The following is a 20442-nucleotide window of genomic DNA, read 5'->3' as shown; positions in this document are numbered from 1 at the left end:
CGGAAACTGCTTGCGTTCTTCATATTCTTAGACATATGGTGTTACCCATGCAGATGTTTTTTCCGGCAGAATTACTCCAAACTAATTGTCAGTTTCAGAATAGTGTTGGTGATATCTGCAGGCTCATTACTGGTAGTAAATCTTCTAGGGCTCTGGGCGCGGATGGGGTCTGTAGCTCACTTATTAAGCTTGACCCTGATATTTGGTCACACACCTTGTTTTAGTTGTTTTGCTGCATTTACATTATTCAAGATATTCCTTCTTCCTGGCACGATAGTGTTATTGTACCGGTCCTAAATAAAGGTAGTCAAGATAAACCATCTAACTATCAACTCCTTGATATGTTGGATGCTCCTGCAAAGCTTTTCACTCAAGCCTTACTTGAGGAACTGGAAATTTGGGCAGAATCTTGTAATATTACACCATTCAAACAAACCAGGTTCCAGATGGGCTACAGTACGACTATTAACTGTTTCGGTCTCATTACTACTATTCAACAGGCTTGCAAGATCAGGAAAATCCTAGTATTTGTGGCCTATGTCGACTTAAGTGCCGCTTTCAACACTGTAGATTGTTTGCGCCAATGGAGCAAGCTCCAAAGCTGGGCTATCTCATTGGGACTTCTGAAGATGATTATTATTCTCCATGACCAAACTAGGGTCAAAGTAAGGTTGAATCAGCATGGGGGATCATCTTCTCGGAAAAATAGCTCCTATGCTCTTCAACGTTTACCATTCAGATGTAGGAAGTGCCCTTAAAGATGTTTCTGACATTCCCTTTACACTTGGTTCTACTATACTACAATGACTGGGTTACGTGGATGACCTTGTCATCCTTGATCTCACTCCTGGTGGTCTGTAAACCTCTTTGAATAACATGAAGAGTTATTCTGGCTTAATTCTTTTGTAGTTAATACTACTAAAACCAAAATTATGGTCTTTAACACGTCCAAGGAAAAAACACAAAAGGTAGGCTTGGAACTGGACGGGGTTCAGATGGAGGATGTCCACATCTATACATATTTGGGGATCTACCTTGACTGTAAACTCAGAGGAAATGTGCACCTAGATCAGGTGAGACCTCTAACATTCTTGACATTGGGCCGTATTAGGGCTTGTGCTAACAAATGAGGGGGGGGTTCTCTTGCAATTCTTCTTCAGCTATTTCAACCCAAGATAAATTCTGTCATCCTCTATAGGGCTGTCATTTGGGCATTAGCAAATTGGGAGGAAGTGGGAAAACTGGAGCATACAATTTTACAGAAACTATTAAAATTGCCACCTTATACATCAATCAAAATGGTTTAGTTTATTTAGAATTCAACATCATGCCTATTATTCAAAAATCCAATTATGTTGTTTAACTACACTATAGAAGCTAGCTAAAGCTCCAATTACTACTTTACAAGGTCGTATTTATGACGTTCTGCTGACTACATCTTCATTGATGTCTAGCAGTCATATTTTAACATTTTCGGCTATGACAAATAATTGGTACAACTAGCCTCCGGAGAAACATTGGGCATAACATTCTGCCTCTTTAAGTCTAACATGAAATATATTATTTCGGTCGGGAACAATCCATTGTTAATTTAGCAACTCACAATCATGCCATGGAGTTTGTTCGCTATATTCAGGATAGGGAGAATGTATCTATGTTGGTTAAATGATTCATTGGGAACTCCCTGATCTGGGATTACTTGAAATATAACACGGTTAGGACATGGGAAATCGATGGGGCTTGGTCACAGTTATGGGAACATAGGGTGTGTCGCCTATGTGGTGAGGATATCTTGGAGTCAGTTAAACATCTTGTCACACAATTTGAGTCCTTGCAGATATTGAGAAGGCAGACACTACAGGCAGTGGGACTGTGGGAGGCTTCAACAACTAGGTGTACGCATGTTTCATCATTAGGTCCAATTTGTTTATGTGCACTTTTGATTTGCACTTGATTGTTTTATTCATAATTATGTTGAATTTGTGACAGGTTTGTAAATAAACTGTATCACAATTAAATAAATAAAAAATACAAAAAATCCTGCCCAGTGATAATATGGAGCTATTAATCACTTTCAATGAAGGAATTATTGTATACAAGTACAAGCTACAGAGGCACCCGTCGACTCAAACTAAAGACTATTTCACTTGAACTGTGATTTGGCTGTCTCTAGACAAATATGAAGGTGTTAATGTATCCCTGGTATCTGTATCCATGCCTAAAATCATCCAGAAGAACACCTGTGTGAAATTAGAGGAGGAATATTTTGGGAATGTAAGAGCAAACATAATATTTATATATGTCATATCTGTGGCCATTACATTGATGGAAATCTATGAGTCATGCATACGAAGTTTAAAGACAGATCTAAGGGAAGTTGAATACTGGCTGTCCTACTGTGGGTGTCTGCAAACATCACAAAATAAACACATTGTCCCTCATTACAACACCGGCGCTAAACCATGGCGCTATTAGCACCATGGTTGGTGCCGGTGTTGTAACGGGTCTGCCATGGTTCAATGGGGAATTACCACCCCATTCCAAGGTTGGCAGGGCGGTAATTCCCCATTGAACCATGGCCCTTCTCCATTCCCATTTTTGGCGCTAAGTGTAGACCAGCCGTTAAGGTTGGGTCCCGCAAAGGACCTCGTAGTAATGCGCTAAGTGTTTAACGGCGCCGCAGCCTTTTACGTCGCTGTTAAACACTTAGCGCCAGGGTCGTAATGAGGCCCATTATGTGCCCTTTACTACACGTATTTCATGAACAAAGAGCACAGCATGTTGGGGTCCATGGACAGAATTACATGCCCTGAGCATGTGGGTTTCTACACACAATGTTAAGCAATTCCCTTTTTTGTCCCTTCACTAAATATATTTGAAGCCATCCTCACCACCCCACATCTGTGTTGTATCATTTGTAAAACATGCATAAAGCAGTACATTTCAAGGCACATACTTATTTCTTTGTCCACTAACACACACACAAGCGCTCAAACAATTAACTATAAGTGAACATTTGAAAACACACACTTTTTTGCACTTAACTACATATGTTGGATCCTATCCTTACCACTTCTCACTTCCCCAGAGTTTGATTTATGTTTAAGAGAAGCATAAACATATATCTTCAAAAAAAGTCTTTACGGCGCTGTTCATGGACACCAGGCATAGGCTGTGAATCCAACAAGCATTCATTTGAACATTTCTGATGTTTATAGCGTTTCTCTTTTGATGAATCAGCACCGTTGTGTGGTGTCTACAAATGTTACGTAGCTCCCTGATTGGTTGTATTTGTGGTCACTGAATCAAGAAGATGGTCCACAATTAGCTGTACCTTCTTTTTGGGCATTTAAAAAAAAATGCACTGAACCCAGTCGATGAACACCATATTTGTAAAAGCACACTTTTTGATCTTTTGGAACAGGTTTCATATAATCTGTCCAGCGATTAGGGCAGTAGGTGCAAAAGAATATGTTTCCCCATTCAAGTGAACCCTGATTTTGAAAATATTGAGACCCTCATTATAACTTTACCCTCACTTTCAGATTCGTCAAACAACTCAAAAGTTATACACTGCCCAAAAAGAGATCTTACTATAAAGAAGTCATCCTTACCATAACTACAGGGGCTCTATTACCGATCCTGTAACATACAAAGGCATGAATGTCCTTGAACATTTGGCAACAGAACGTCCCTGAATATCTGATCTGCTCACAAACATTGGAAAAGCAACAACACACTTGTTTTCCCCTTTTCTAGACATGTTGCTTCTCATATTCACTAGTCTTCACCTACCTAGATGTTACTTCATATGCCAAGCAAGTATAATGTTGTGTTTTTTAATATGTCATCAGAGCACTGTTTGCAAACTAGTGGTCAAGTTTGTGAAGGCAAGACGGCATTCGTTTAAAAGTGTTTCACCTACCACATTTATGCATTGACCAATCAACTCCTTTTTGCGATGTCCATACATGTTATGCACCTCTGTGATTGGCCTGCGGGTCCGCAGACACCAATTAAGGAAGTGAGTCTATGGACCGTATGGCGATATCACTGTATTGATACCTATGTTTTTGGTATTTTAAAAAAATATATATATATATATGTATATATATATATTCAGTGAAAAAACTTTGTTAAAGGGACGTTATGGTTAAGTTGCGCTACTAAAAACCTATGAAATTCAGTGAAAAAACTTTGTTAAAGGGACGTTATGGTTCCAAGTAAAACCGAAAAACCCTTGAAATTCGCCAGTTATGGTAAGCTAAGCATGTCCTGGGTGTTAGTCTTAGCAGTGCACGGTGGCGGCGCAAGTTATGGTTGCTTAGCTTACCATAACTGGCGAATTTCAAGGGTTTTTCGGTTTTACTTGGAACCATAACGTCCCTTTAACAAAGTTTTTTTCACTGAATTTCATAGGTTTTTAGTAGCGCAACTTAACCATAACGTCCCTTTAACAAAGTTTTTTCACTGAATTTCATAGTTTTTAGTAGCACAACTTAACAATAATGACTTTGACTTTATATGCATGTCATATGGAACTGACTAGATCTCTTCTTATGAACTTGATGTCCGCGAACTTATTTAATGTTCGCGGACATGTTCGGAGAACAGTACCACCACCCAAAAACTCTGGGGAGGTATGTGTAATAGTTATATCATAACATAGGAACATTTAACAAATTCACAAAGCAGCACACATACAAAGTATATGTAGTAATACTTAAAAAATGTTACCCATATATGTAACACACTAACCATTCATGTAAATACAATATGTTTTAAAAAGGAATATACCAAAAGAAGATATAGTGGCTTCCACCATAATTACCCCACAGACGCTCCACAACCAACAGCAAGACCAGACGTATACACTACTGATTACATATCTCACCAGACATAGTAAGTGCACTTCTTTTTACTCATATATTTATAAACTTTCTATATTAGAAAAAAAAAAACATATTACTTTTTTGTTTTCTCACAGAAATGTGTAGTACTCTCGACTGGCTAGAGGAGCATTTCCCACAAGAGGAAATGTTAGAAAATAGTCCACCTAATAGTACACACTTTACTATATAAACCAATTAATAAATAATATTTTGTATACATTTAACATATATATTTTTTTTTATTACAGACCATACAAACATTCCAAGCATCTCACAACAACAATCAGAGGATATCACTCTACAGCAGATTCATCAAAAAATGGACGACCTTATGCAAAATGTTATGGATTTGAAAAACTTTGTGGAAAATTATGTGAAACCCCCAACAGCACACCATTGTCCAACCTGCACTTGTCCCCCCTTACCCTATCCCACGCAGTTAACCCCAAACCCTGTCTATGGAGGAAAGCGTTTCAATGAGATTTCCTTCCCTTCTTCACCTGATCCCAGTTATCTAGAAATCCCTAATTCTCCTGTTTTTGTTTCCGTTTCTGCCCCACCTTCCCAGTCATAATTGTATTAATATATGAAATAAAGTTACTTTTCTTATATTGTGTTGTAATTACTTTCAGTTCCTTGTAATAAAACCAATTTAGGTGTCCACGGACACCGCGGTTGTTCGGAAATGTTCGTAAAGAAACAAAAATGTAACTGTCCTGAGGATACTACATCTGTCCGTAATGTTCTCATGCAAGTTCAAAATGTTCAAAGAACACTCGTAGTGTCCTGAAATGTTCGTAAAGAAACAAAAATTAAAGTGTTCTAAAGAACACTATATCTGTCCGTAATGTTCGCTATCAACTTAGAACTGTCCTAAGAACACAATTGGTGTCCTGAAATGTTCGTAAATAAACGAAAATGATGTGTCCTGAACAACAGTACAACTGTTCGTAGTGTTCGCTACCCAATTGAAAGTGTTCTAAGAACACAATTGCTGTCCTGAAATGTTCGTACATAAACTAAATTACACGTGTCCTGAAGAACACTATATCTGTCCTTACTGTTCGCTACCAAGTTTAAACTGTTCTAAGAACACACGCAGTGTCCTGAAATGTTCGTTTCACGTGTGACGCACTTTTAATTACTTCAGAACCGGAACAGTGTCCGTAGGACATCAATGCGCATGCGCTAATAAATCTCTGTGCACTTGGTGTCCTGCGGTCAGGCGCTTCCTTCGCAGACTAGTTCGCAAACAGATCATATGACCGCGCCCACGCTCATCGTGTGTCCTGAAATGCGGACACTGTTCGTGTCCCCGAACAAGTTAAAAGTACATTTTCAGTTAATCCATAATATTTTTCAATAAAATCTCACCATGCCACAAGTCCCACATAGCAATCTTGAGTTTCTATATACCTTTTGAAACTTTCCGATCCTTTTTTTGTGTTCGATCTGTCCGCGCACAGTGCGCATGTCCGCGGACCGCGCACAAGCACCCCTATAAAGACCACGCCCAAGAGCTTATTCCCATTGTGTTTCTGGCTATTCTTCAGAACACAGTGATTTCTGCTGCCACCTGCAGACTACACCATCATCGACATGGCATCCTTGGCTGCTGAACTGCCACTTGGTGCTGCACCTGCTTCAGCACCACCACCACCCCCTCCACCACCACCACCTCCCCAAGGGCCTGAAGAGGGGAACAGGACTGAGGATGCGGATGAGGAAGAAGAGGATGATGAGAATGAGGTAGAGGAAATCCCTACTACCCGCACTAGGCGTGAGTCTTGGGTGTGGCGGTTATTTACCATTCATGGGAATGGTCCTAAGGCTCGTGCGAACCATGTTACCTGCAATGAGTGCAGAAATGATACTCAGTCACGGGAAGCACGGTAACTACAGCTTTGGGACCACTACTATGAAGCAACACCTGAGGTCATTTCACTCTGGGGCTATTCGCAGGGTTGAACCTTGCGAAGAACGTAGCAGGTTGATTTCCTCTACTTCATCCTCTGTTTCTGATCCTGTCACCACAAGGACCACCTCTGTGGGACAGCGTCTTTCTCAAGCTGCCTCACAGGCCATACAGAATGCTGATGACCCTTACCTTTCGAGGGTCACAGTTGTATGTATGTACTGTGACACAGTACTCTGCAGGGGGGAGTGACTTCAGAGTGCTTTTGAGACTATCGTCTCAGAGCACGAGAAGACCTGCTCACTACCCAAATAAAACCCACTCTACATCTTCCTCTCTCAGCTTGCCCTTTCTTATCGCTGTGGTTGGTGTCCCCCCCTTTACCCTCCTTTACCCTCCTCTCCTAGTGTGTCGTGTCTGAAAAACCAAAAAAAATACAAAATTACAAAAATAAAAAAAAAATAAGGCTCTTTTCAGATCCGCCTTTCCCAGTTAAAAAATAGAAGTGAAAATAAATGAAGCAGGGCTCTTTGTATTTTTTAGAAGTCCGCGGACAGTTCGCGAACATTAAAAACATTGGGTTACTACTCCATCACAAACATTGTAATTTTCTCTGGAAAGAAGTGGTGGCTCTGCAAAGAGCCTTTGGGTGTGTTTGTAAGTCAAAAATTGTAAATACTTAACATCTACTTCAAAATTGTTGTTGTAATTCCAAAAAAGGTTGCAATGCATTTTGTACATTTCTCAGAAAAATCTGATTGCCAGCATAAGTAAGATGGACTCCATCTCTGCGAAAAATGTATGTACTACAAAACATAATATTTTCATTGTGAAAAGAAGACATGCCAAAATCTCTTACAAAGCCACAAACAGCCTTATTAACATTGTGCCTTGCTTTTTCCATTTGTGGACCAAATGAAGAAGAACGAAGCCACATTTGTCTCTGCGCAATCCGTGAAAATATCACTTGAGAATTAGGAAACATGTCCATAACCTTCCTCAGTTCTTCTTTCATAGCAAATTGCAAAAAAAAATCCAGTCACATGTCCTAAACTGTTCCCTCCACAATGAATTACAATTATGTCTGGATGTTGCTTTGTCTTCAAAGTAGCACAGAGAGGTAGCAAGTCCAACCACTTCATTCCACGTACTCCATGCCAGTGTACTTCCACATGTGGGAATCCAAGATCTACAGCTACTCCACAGCTTTCTGCATGCACCTTCAACCAATGTATCCACGAATCTCCTAAAATCCAAACAATCTGTTTTCTGAAACACACAGCCATAGCTATCTTTTGTTCTCTCAGCAAAAAGAGTATCTCAGAAAATCTCTCCTGGCACAACACACCCACCAAACTTTCCTGACCAATCCCTTTCAGTGCTTATTCTCATTTGCATGACTTCTGAACCCAAAAATCCCCGGATGTAACTCCAGATGTCCGAGAACTACCGCCATGTCCGCGGACATATCGTAACATGAACAGCCCTTCTACCATTTCCACTACACTCTCTCTGCCATACCCTCATTGGATGTACCTCAAAAATCACATGGCCATGCACCAATCACATTCAAGACCTCTACATCTAACTGCATCATCATAGATCAGCACTACAAATGTACTCTGAATCTCTCTGAGTACAAGTGTCATATCATTGGCAAGCAGCATCTTCCACAAATACTGTACAAGTCTTCAAGATTTCTACTTGCAGCTCCATGCATATCCATATGCATGAACACAAACTTCAGGTATGCATATTTTCTGTATAGTAGATGACATAGCTCTCAACCATTTTTGTTTTACAGGCGGGTGAGACGCCCATTGGAATGAATGGGCGTGCAGGAGGCTTGGCGGGTGAGTCTGCCCTTTACAAGGCGTGTGACACCCGCCAAAAGCGTTGGGGTTGAGAGCTATGGTAGATGAACACATTTTCAAACAGACTTTTACCTTGTAAAATCTGTAAAATGAATTTACTGTACTTTTTTCAATTTCCTAAAATCTACATACACTTATACACCTTTATACTTTTTACTTTCTTTATACACACACACTCAAATCATGTTAAACTAACATTTTTTAAATGAAATAAATAGACTACATATATTAAAACAAAATTGCATGCAAACACAATATATGTTTAAACCTTTATAAAAATACTTATACAATTTCATATTTTGTGTTTTTATTTATTTATTTACTTAATTACTTTAAATTAGACATGACATTGAGGCGCTATTACCTATAACAGTTTACTTACAGAAATAGTGATATTCACTAATATATTATCAATTTCACAAGACATAGTAAAGATATTTTATTTTTGCTACAGTTAGTCATTCAATACAATTTGTTCATTAAGAACATATCATATGTACTGAACTGATGCAATGTATCTTATGTAAATAAATTAGTTTAATGGTTTTACAGAAGGCACTGAGGATTTCAATTAAAAAAATCAATATCTAAATTAAAAACAGTGCTATATACAAACAAAGTTACTAATTTGAAGCTTTTACAGTTGCAGTGAAGACCAGTTTCCTGAAAAGAAGCAGCCGAATTCGAAGAAGAAAGAAAAACTAAGAAGTTACCTGTTAATTTAAAAAAAAAAAAAAGTAAGTAAAATATCACCATAATATTTATATTATTAATCAAATATACTATAACATTAGTATGAGCTATTTTGGTTTCTTAAAATAGAGATTTTGTACCATTTTGTCCAAAAATTTCCATGTCTTAAACAGCGATTTACAACCAGAATGGCCCACAAATTTCTATTTTTGGACACACAAATTAGCCAACTGAACCACTAAAATTTTCATATTATAGAACAAACAACTGTTTTAATTGTATACATTATATTTACTATTTGTACTTTTCCACACCACTAGCTTACTTTTTTTTTCATCTGAGCCCCAGTTTAGTAACACATACATTCAAGAATACCTATCCCTACTAGTTTTAGTTCCCAATGCAAAATCACACACCATTACATACATCTTTATCATCTTACTCAAACACTCATTGACACAGCACACATACATTCCAGAACACCTCAACCCATATCTTCTTTATTTTTTTAAACAGACCCTAAAGAATGCCTACCAAAAGACAACTCCGTAGAAAGCAACACAAAATTAGAGCAAATGAAAATAAAGGTGTCCAACATAAGCATCCATCTCTAGGAGAATTTGTAAAAAAAGCTAAAACAAAACAGCTAATACAATCATTTAGTGAAACACAAGAAGTTTCAAGTACAACAACTTCGCTTCCTCTATCAAAATGTAAAACAAACCAAAAACAATTAACAGAAAATCAGCTATCAGTACAGATAAAACTACTTCTTCAAATTTTAATATAGTGCAAGGTAAGCACACCAAGAAAAGTATTTTAGCCAAAATATACCGTCACAAAGTCCTTCAAAATCTTATAAAAACAGGAGAGAAATCAGGTTCAAAGCTTAAAACCTATCATAGGAAATTAATCTTAGAAGCATTGATGGACAGTGCAATTCTTCTCAAAAGAAATGTATTTATTTTACTGTTAAACAAAATGAAACCACTAACAAAACTAATAACTAAATTACAAAAAAGATTTCTCAATAAGCAAAATGTCAACAGAAAGAACTTCTTAAGTATCTGCGGAGGTGAATGGAATCACACTACGAGCACAGAACCATATTTTAATGAAGAAGCATACAAACAAAAGCAAACAAATACAATTGCCATAAATAGCAGTGGTCGAGGTTATGAAAAAGTAAATAATACCATAATGGAACAGGTAGTACTCCTTACAGAAATATGCCCTGAAAACTTAGAATTACCCCTCCATTCAACTGAATCAGAACGTCTAGTGTACAAATGGTCATGCACGTCAATGTGTAACATTCCCAAACAATGTTTCAAATCTTTACACCAATTCCTCAATAAATATGTAAAAAGCAAAGACAAAATCAAAATTAAATTACTGCAAAATATAGATACCTGTCCAGTGCGCAAGTACACAGGACTACAAGGACATTCATTTTCCTGGATTACAGGACCTACTTGTAAAACCACTTTCCATGATATCAAAAGGATATCAACACATCATTCAACTATAAGAAATCTAGTCTATAAACTGTACTATGCTAAATGTCCTGCTTTAGCATTAGCAAAGTTAAATAACATCCTTCTACATGGTACAGCAAAAGACTTACTTGAAGAAATTCACTATATCCAGAAAAAATATTTTGGAAGTGAAAGCCATTTACAGAATGAAATAGCTTTAAACGAATTAAGCAACAATTCTACACATGGCAACCTTTTGCTAAACACATACAAAAAAGAAATACTAAAATTTAAAAGTACATCAGCTGAAGTACCAAACCATGTATATGTATGTTGTCGTAGAATTTTTTATAAAAGTAACACAAAAACTGTGGACCTATCATACAAAATAGAAGACAATGAAGATTCTAAATGGTTTGAATTATCTCTCTACCTTCTAGCAGAAAACAAATATGAAATAACTGAGCCCTTAATACTTTGCAGTTATTGCACTACAAAACTTGACAACAACCAAACTCCTTCACGTTCTATCAGAAATAATTTGGAATTATACCCAGTACCAAAACCTCTACAACAACTTAATTTATATGAGAGCATCATAATTCAAACAGTACACCCATTTCAAGCAATAATACGCCTTCAACCAAAAACAGCAAAATTACCTCCCTCTGAATTGGTAAAAGGCATTCGTGGAAAAGTAGTTTATTTACCATTAAATCTAAAAGAAAAAGTGCATACTCTAGGAGTGCAACGTCCAATGCAGCAATCTTTAATTATATTAGCAAATGGAGTACCTACAAAAGAAAAAAAAGTATGGCAACAGCTGGTAGATTTATATAAAGTTAGACAAGCCTTCCTTAAAGAGAATAATGAATATTACAAAGAAATTAATATTGAATAAAACTTGAAAGATACAACTGAAATAATTCAAGAAACACAAGAAGCTGGTCAATTTGAGCTACTAGATCCTGCTACAATATCAAATACTTTAGACCATTATACAATTCATCCTTTGCACTGTAATGACACCGTACAAGATGTACTAGAAACTTACCAAATGCGTCAAACAAAAGGATCGCCAATCAGTATATGGGAAAAAAGTATAGAAGCACGTGCTTTTCCTCTACTCTTTCCTACTGGCAAAGGAGGAAGGTATGATGATAGACCTATTCAAATATCAGCTCCAGAATGCCGCTCATTACGGATGTATTCTGAAGATCCCAGATTTAGACAAAATGTGGAATACATATTCCACCTACTCTTTGAAAGTGAACTAGCAACTTTATGTTACGGAGTTGCACACATATTAAAATCAGGATCACACTTTCAAAATATGACAGCTACACAATTATTAGAGAAAGTGCAACAAAAGGATGAGGTTTTACAATCAAATATTACAAATCTATTAGCAAATATGCGTGGTACTAAAGAGTACTGGTTTCGACGTCATGGAGATGTACGTTGAATGATCAGAAACCTTGGCCCACCCACTTGGTTTGTTACATTAAGTTGTGCAGAATATGCATGGGAAGATTTACATGATTTCCTACGCATATCAAATAAAAACAAAACAAACATAGATATTCTAACACCTGGAGAACTTTGTTCTTTGGATCCTGTTAATGTTTCAAGATATTTTCACCATCACTTCATTGCTATGCTACATTTTATTTGTAATACAACTGTTCCTCCCCTTGGGGAAGTGCAACACTTCTTTTGAGAAAAGAATACCAAGCCAGAGGAGCACCACATATCCACATGCTTTTATGGATTAAAGATGCTCCTAAATTTGGTCAAAACAGTGATGCCACTGTTTTACAGTTTATTGAAAAATATGTCACTTGTGAAATTCCATCAGAAGCCACAAATAGTCATCTTCGTGCACAAATTTTACAATTTCAAAGACACAAATGTGGAAAATATTGTCGTCGCAAATACAAAAACAAAGGCAAATACTACATCAAATGCCGATTTGGTTTCCCTAGACCAGTTACAAATACAGGTCAAGTAAACAACCTCATGTCTTCAGTTAGACATACTGTTAAAGGAAAGTCACCTAAAAATACATATTACATAAAAAGAAAAGAAGAAGAAAAATATATCAATGATTATAATGCAATCATTGCCCACTTATGGAATGCAAACATAGATGTGCAGTACATTGCCGACAATTCTACTGCAGTTGCACAATATGTCACAGCATACTTAACTAAAGCAGAAAAGACAGAGCTCCAAGACCTCTGGAATGACCTGTCATCAGATAAAACAGTATCTCAGAAATTATACAGCTTGGGCATAAAAATGCTCACCCATAGCGAATGTGTATTTTATGAAGCAGCTGATCGTTTAACTGGTACTTCATTGTATGGTAAATCTGAAAATATAGTATGGCTAAGTCTTGGTCCAGCTAAATCTAGAAAAAGAGTTCTAAAATCATATGAAGATATAGAAACAATAGCCAAACATGATCCCAACAGCCAAGACATTTTAAAAAACAATTTATTGGACACATACTACCCAAACAGAAGTAATACTTTGGAAAACATGTGTCTATACCAAATAGCCCAAAACTACACATACAAAAATAATATGAAACCCGATGAAAAAAAAGGTAAATACAGAGTGACAGACTGTGAAGGCAGCTTAGTTAAACTCACTAAACCAAATTTAATTAATCATATCAAATTGTCATTGAAGACTCCTCAACATAAAGAAGTATATTACATGTCCCTGCTACAACTCTTCGAACCATGGAGAAAAGAAGAACAATTACTAGATAACTATGACTCATATGAGTATGCTTTCAAAGCAAATGAAAGCACTATAACTGATGTAAACTTTACACAGTACAAAACAATGTTGCACAATGAACAGCAACATGAAGAAGAACTCCAAGCCCAATTAGATAAGGATACTCCTGACAGTAGTCAACCTTCTGTAACAGGAAGCCAAGAACCACTGGGAGAACCACTAATAACAAATGAGGCAGAATTAGCTATGATAGAAGTAGAAAACACCATGTGTCAGTATGAAGGAAGACTTAACTATACTACAATCAAAACTAAACAATGAGCAAAGTAGCATTTTTCAAGAAGTAACAAAACAAATTGCACATGGTGTAAAACATGAAAATAAAGAATGTTCCTGCCATAATTATAAACCTATACTACTGTACGTCAGTGGTGAAGCTGGTTCTGGCAAACATTCCTAATCAAAATCATTAGTAAGTTCCTTCAACAATTGACAAACAACAAACTGTCAACTGTTGTCACTGCCCCCACAGGTTTAGCTGCCTACAACATAGGTGGTGTTACACCGATTACTATTATTACCAGTAGAACACCAGAACAAATTAGACTATTACAAACTTTCTGCAGAAGCTGCAATGGAATTACGCAGAGTATTGAAACAAATGAAAATGCTACTAATAGATGAAGTGAGCATGGTCTCCAACCTGATGTTAGCTTTGATTCACCTCAGATTACAAGAAGTACTCAAAACAGACTATGAAGAGCTCTTTGCAGGAAAACACATTATTGTTTTTGGAGATCTGCTTCAATTAACACCAGTAAAAGGTGAACCTATTTTTAAAACATTAGGGTACAAACTCTGCCGTAAAACTGATTCAGCATTGGAAATGTCAACCTTTGACAACATTTCCAATACAGAGGATTAACAGAAAACATGCGCCAATCTGCAGATCTAACTTATGCCAACATTTTAAAAAGTTTGAGAGTTGATATACTTTCTAAAGAAGCAGAAGCAACATTGAAAACCCGGCACAATAATGCACTTTATGGCGATAATGCATGTGCTACAGATGTTATGGAACAATTAGCCCACAAAAATGTCAATTGTATGGCCTTAATGCCAACTCTTGGAAGCTGTTTCAAATTCAATGAAATCATGCTAAGTAAAGAAATGCAACCAATAATGGAAATTAGCGCCACAACAAACTAGATGTACATGGTATGACACTACCCATGTGTGACCAAGCCACAACAAGACTAAATAATTTAGAAAAATCAATCTCAAACACAGCAGGCTTAGAAAAGATGTTAAAATTATCCTTAAATTGCAGAGTAATGCTTAAACATAACCTTGACGTGGACCAAGGACTAGTTAATGGACCACTGGGTACAGTTGTTGGCTTTCAAACATACCCACGTGACAACAAAATTCAGTTTGTCAATATACTCTTTGACAAACTTTCAGAAGTAAAATGGATAGGAAGCTCAACAGCTAGATTCCTTCTCTTCAAAGATATGTATGCACGCAGAGAACAATTTTCTCTAACTCTTGCATACGCAGTCACGATTCATAAATCACAAGGTCTTACCCTAGACAAAGCAATGATAGATATTGGTAACACAGTCTTTAAAGAAGGCATGAGCTACGTAGCACTATCACGCTTACGTACACTTGACGGTCTATTTCTAATCAACTTTGATGCAAGTAAAGTAAACGCTTATATTCCTTGCATTTTAGAATATAATAGACTTCGCTCACTATACACTCCCCATCTAAACACATATTCTGTTCCACAAAAACTAAAACGTTGTAAAAGAAAACTAAATCAAACAGAAATGCAACAGGACGTCACTGCAAATCCTCCAAAGAGAGTAAAAGAAACTAATACTTCATCAAGTACCACAAACAAAAAAGAATCAATTAGAGTAAGTAAACCAGGTACTTCTTTAAAGAAGGAAGACAAACTCCAAAAAAAGCAGTTAGATACAGAACTCCCTGGACCATTTAAATTCTCAAATATAGTTGGTGTAAATTGCTATGCAAATGTAGCAATGAATATTTTATTTCAATTACCACCAATTGTTGACAACATTTACTCACACAGTACAGACCCATTGTGTTTGCAAATGTTAGTACTTCACAGAAATGCAGCAAACAATCCTGACAACACATATAGTTGGGGGGAAATTCTGCCGGGGTCGGCCGGGCCGTCCGTAGACCTCCGGGCAGGGAGGCCCCAACTCCTCCCGTATATCCCAAAAGAGATAGAGTATGAGACACACGCAAGAAGCAAGGTGACTCTGCTGTTTATTAGACAAAACGGCAGGGATGGGTCAAGGATCGTACGCGTCCGTCCTGACACACGCACAATCGTGGGGCTCGCAGGCCCTTTTTACCTTAGTATGACGCGCTACTTGCGTCACCTTAGAAAGTTTAGCAAAAAACCTATTTCCACTCTGGATTGGTTACTCGAGTCGTAGGGTTAGTATAGCATACATATAGAGAACGGTGTTAGTGGTTGAGGGTTAGTCAGGTGATATACTTGGGCTTTCCCTTCAATTTGATACATGAAAATTGTTACATGAAGACCTCTGAGGATTGGTCAATGTTAATGGCGTCAGTGATAAGAGCCCCATGTTCTGATTGGTCCGCTCGCGAGCCTCCCAGTCTGGGACTATCGCTGTTCCCAGCTCGCGGTGCACCTGTCATTTGCAACAATGTTTTACTATGGGTAGGTGTAAACAATGTGAGGATTTATTCATATGTTGGGAGGTCGACTACTCCCACTGCTGCAGATGTCCAAAGTGTCTTTTTATTGTATCTGCCTGTGTCTTGAAACGTGGGATTCAGGCGTCTCCTTCCTCCTGGGCTTGGCATCCTGTCAGGTTTGGCTTTGTCACGTGAGGTGGGACCGTGTTTGAGGCAAAATTCAGCACAATTAATATTGTTTTTCCCACTGTGTGCCTGGTTTATCTTGCAGGTGCGACCTTGGCGTCGGCTTGCGGCGTGCGAGATTGCAACATCGTGCGCTTGGCTGTGTGCTTTCGCCGGGCTCATTCTGCAGTGTCAGCAACTGAGCTCTTGCTCATTCAATGTTCATGGAAGCTTTTGCTTGCGGCCTACTTGGGCCTGGTGCATAGGTGGAACCGTTTGATGCAGAGCGCTTTAGGTTACGGTATCATATTGCTCTATCCTCAGTATCGTGCTTCCGTTATATTCTTCATTATGGTACATGGTTCTTAGAAGAAGCGTGAGCAAGCCTTTTTAGATAAGTTCATTATGCGTCTTGCGTTTCTGCATTTTGAGAGCCTATGTGGAAAATAATAAAGATGCACGTCCGTGGGTATGTCTGTCGCCTACGTCATAGCACTGAGTATGTTCTTTGTGTGGATTGGTGTGGGAGTGTCCGGTGTGCATGTTTGCACAGGTGTGCTGACCGTTGGCTAGGTCGTCATGGCATCTCTAGCGACGTGTAGGTTTAGTCGAGTTGATCCATGCCGCAGGTGTCGGCATGGGCAGGGCGGGCTGCTGGGCAGGTAGGTGGGCACATCCGTATGTTCCTGTACCAGGGTATTTGGTCGTCTGGTAGATAGGCAAACTCCTCTCGTGGCGGGTGTCTAGGCCGTGATCCTCTAGGCCAAGTGCGAGAGGGGAAGGGAGGGAGCCTGTTCTTCCATTCTCCCACTTCAGTCCCCCCTCTGGTCGACTTGTCGACCACAAACATATCCTTTTCTTTATCTCCTCTTACTCTCTGTATTTTAGTTATTCCTCCCAAATGTCCATAGTGGTTAACATGGTCTTCAAATGACCAATACATATATGCACAGGTTCCTCCAGGAGTGCAGTATACCCATTTCCCTAGGTAGCTCCTTGGGTTTCTTGGGTTTTCGAGCTTCACAGATGGTGGGTCCAGGTGGTTGGTGATGATCTGGTTGCGCAACTTCTCTTTTTCTTTTATGATTGTGCCTGTGTGTTGGCCGTCATCTGTTGGCATCAAGAGGTGCATACCAACCATTTCGATCATCTCGTCTGTGGTGCGTGCCTTCCGGGCCTTCCAAAATCTTATTATGATCAGTGTAGCTCCAGCCAAAATAGTACATCCAACTATAATCTTCAGTCCATCTGACAGCCAAGATGGCATCCATTACCATAATATTGAAAACCAGCTCTCATCCTTTTTCACACCTTTACTTTCATCCATCATTTTTGAGTGCATCTGGGCCAATTGTAAAACTGCTTCTGTCAGTGTACCATTGTCAGCATCGTTGGCAGGGATGAAGGTGCAGCATGATTGTCCTATCTTAGCACAAACTCCTCCTTCCATTGCTGTGAGGAGGTCCAGTACATATCTGTTCTGAAGTGCTACCATCCTCACAGCTCGCAGTTCCTCTTTTATTGCGTTGAATCCATTTACCGTAGAATTAATAGTCATCATTAGTTCCCATCGAGTTATCTGGAGCCATTTTGCGTTTGCGTAAGCCTGTAGTCCTGGATGTATTATCGAGGAGAAGAACATTGCTGCTCTGCTGAATAGTCTGTGGTCATGTGGAATTGAAGTGAGTGCTGTTTCCGACCTTCCTCATAGGTAATTTCCTGTCAGAGGTTCTCCTTGCCTTTTCTTTCTATTCAGGACAGTATTATTGTCGTCGGTTTTGTTCTCTGGCCCCTTCTGAGGTTGTACAGATCTCTTCTTCCTCTTGTTCCCTTCATCCATTTTGGGGAAGTTCGCCACATTGACATGTTTCTGGGGTACCACTAGTGATGGTACATTAACGTGCACCATTGTGCATATACCATTCCACAGAGGGGGCAGTGTGTGGTATGCCTTTTTTCCACAGGCCCAGTAATGGTCCATTACTACTGCTGTTCCTGCTCCCCCCTCAGGTAACTCCATCATGCTTGCACAGTTGGTGTTGTATCCTACATCCACCTTCCCTTTATGTTGGTAGCATACCTTAGGTGCAGTTAGCGGCAGTATTGTTATTGGGTCTTCATCCTTCTCCATCCACGTGAGCATGGGTACATACTTGACCCAAGTCATCCAACATCTATGGTTGTGTCCATCAATAGTTGAAATACTTTCTCTTGTTACCATGTTGCTGCCAACCACTCCTATGTCCCATTTGTTGTTCATGTACACCTTCCCTGTTATTATCACCAGTGGTCTTTCCCAACATCCGTTTTTACCAGGGACTTCAGTGGCGTACCAATCACATGGTAGGTACTGTAGTGTTACTTTCTTTGTTTCTCCTTTTTCAGGACCACTTGTTATGTATCTGAATCCTTCAGCATGTAAACTGCTCTTGTGGTAACTCAAATAAGTCTTGAGGAAGTTGTTTTCATATGGATATGTATCTCGTGTTTTCCACACCAGTTGCACCACTGTCCCTTGAAATCTTCCTTTCGTCTGTAACAGTGCCAGGTATATTATACATCGTGCTATTTTTTCATCTATCTCCGTGGCAACAAATGTTCGAGAAGCGCTCATGGCGTATGGGATTACTGATCAAACGTAGCAGCTGTCTTCTGTTGTCTGCTTACCTATGTGGGTCATGTGTTGGTACCATATGTTGTTTGAGATGTGTGCTGAATCTTGTATGTAGTTGTCAATACCTTTATTATCTGAGTATGTGCTGCGTTTAACTCTATTTTCCTTTTTTACTAGTACCACCTGACGTAACACCTGTTGCAGCTGGGGGTGGGGGTGTATTAGGTTTGGGCACAGCAATAATATTGATAGCATAGCTGTACTGCCATACAGAGGCAGCCAAGAACCCGGTGGTCATTAAAATCCCTATCAATTTTATTACAGATGCTAATTTCACCGGCATTTTGCTCTTACCTTGCTGCAGTCCGGCAGCTTATTCTTGCAACGTTACAGTTGCCCGCCTGAAAATTCTTAATATGCTTGTTATTAGTATTAGTTGTCGTTTTTAAGCTCTCCCTATCAAGTAGTCATTCAGTGCCCAGGCGAAGAGCTGTTCCCACGCCAATCTAAGCGATCTATCTCTTAGGGCAGGCAAGTATGGTTGGAGGTGGGGCATTGAATGTTCTATGGCCAAGAGGAATGCTGTGTAGTAGAAACGTACCCTCCTTCTTTTCAGGTACGTTGGCCTTTTTATTTCATATACAAATTGGTGTGACAATTCTTCCAGGTAATTATCGTCTGAGGGTACCATCTACTCCTGGGCAGTGAATTGGTTAGTTATCTACTTTCTTAGTAGTACAATAATATGCTGTACCTGCATGTGCGAGAGAAAAGAAAGAGAACATTCAGGTGTTTACATGTGTATATGTGCAAGACCATGTCCTTCAGTTCAGTTATTACTACAGTGGGTAGGGGGTCAATGGGCAGAGGGTTTGGGGCTCAACTGGCGGAAGTCTCTTTACTCTTTAATCGTGTAACCATGGGGTGGGCGGTATGGGGATCACCCCTTTCTTTTCTAGTAGTTGTCTCTGGGGAATCTGAGGGGTGGCAGGGTATGGGGACACTTAGGCCGTTAGTTGTGGTAGAAGTCTCTTCAACCGTTGGTGACGCTGTTGTTGTTCTTCCAGTGGCCCTGTCGGTGGCGCTGGGGCGGGTCTGGAGTTTGTAGATCTTTACGTCGTGTAGGTGGTTCCAGGCACGTTTGTCCTGTAGCTTTACTGCTCTCGTTGATACCTCCTCTACCAGATGGGGGCCAGTGAAGCGTGGGCTGTTCCACTTTCTGTTGAAATTGCGAAGTAGTACGTGGTCACCTTTAGCAACTTTGCACAGTCTTTCCTTTTCCAATTCTTTATCCGCGTCTTCTTGTTGATCGCTGTTAGACCCGCCCTGCGTGCGCTCGAGCTGTTGAGAC

Source organism: Ambystoma mexicanum, chromosome 3p, assembly GCF_040938575.1.
Source record: "Ambystoma mexicanum isolate Mex_15411 chromosome 3p, UKY_AmexF1_1, whole genome shotgun sequence".
Taxonomy (NCBI): Eukaryota; Metazoa; Chordata; class Amphibia; order Caudata; family Ambystomatidae; genus Ambystoma; species Ambystoma mexicanum.
Note: the sequence above shows the minus strand (reverse complement) of the source record.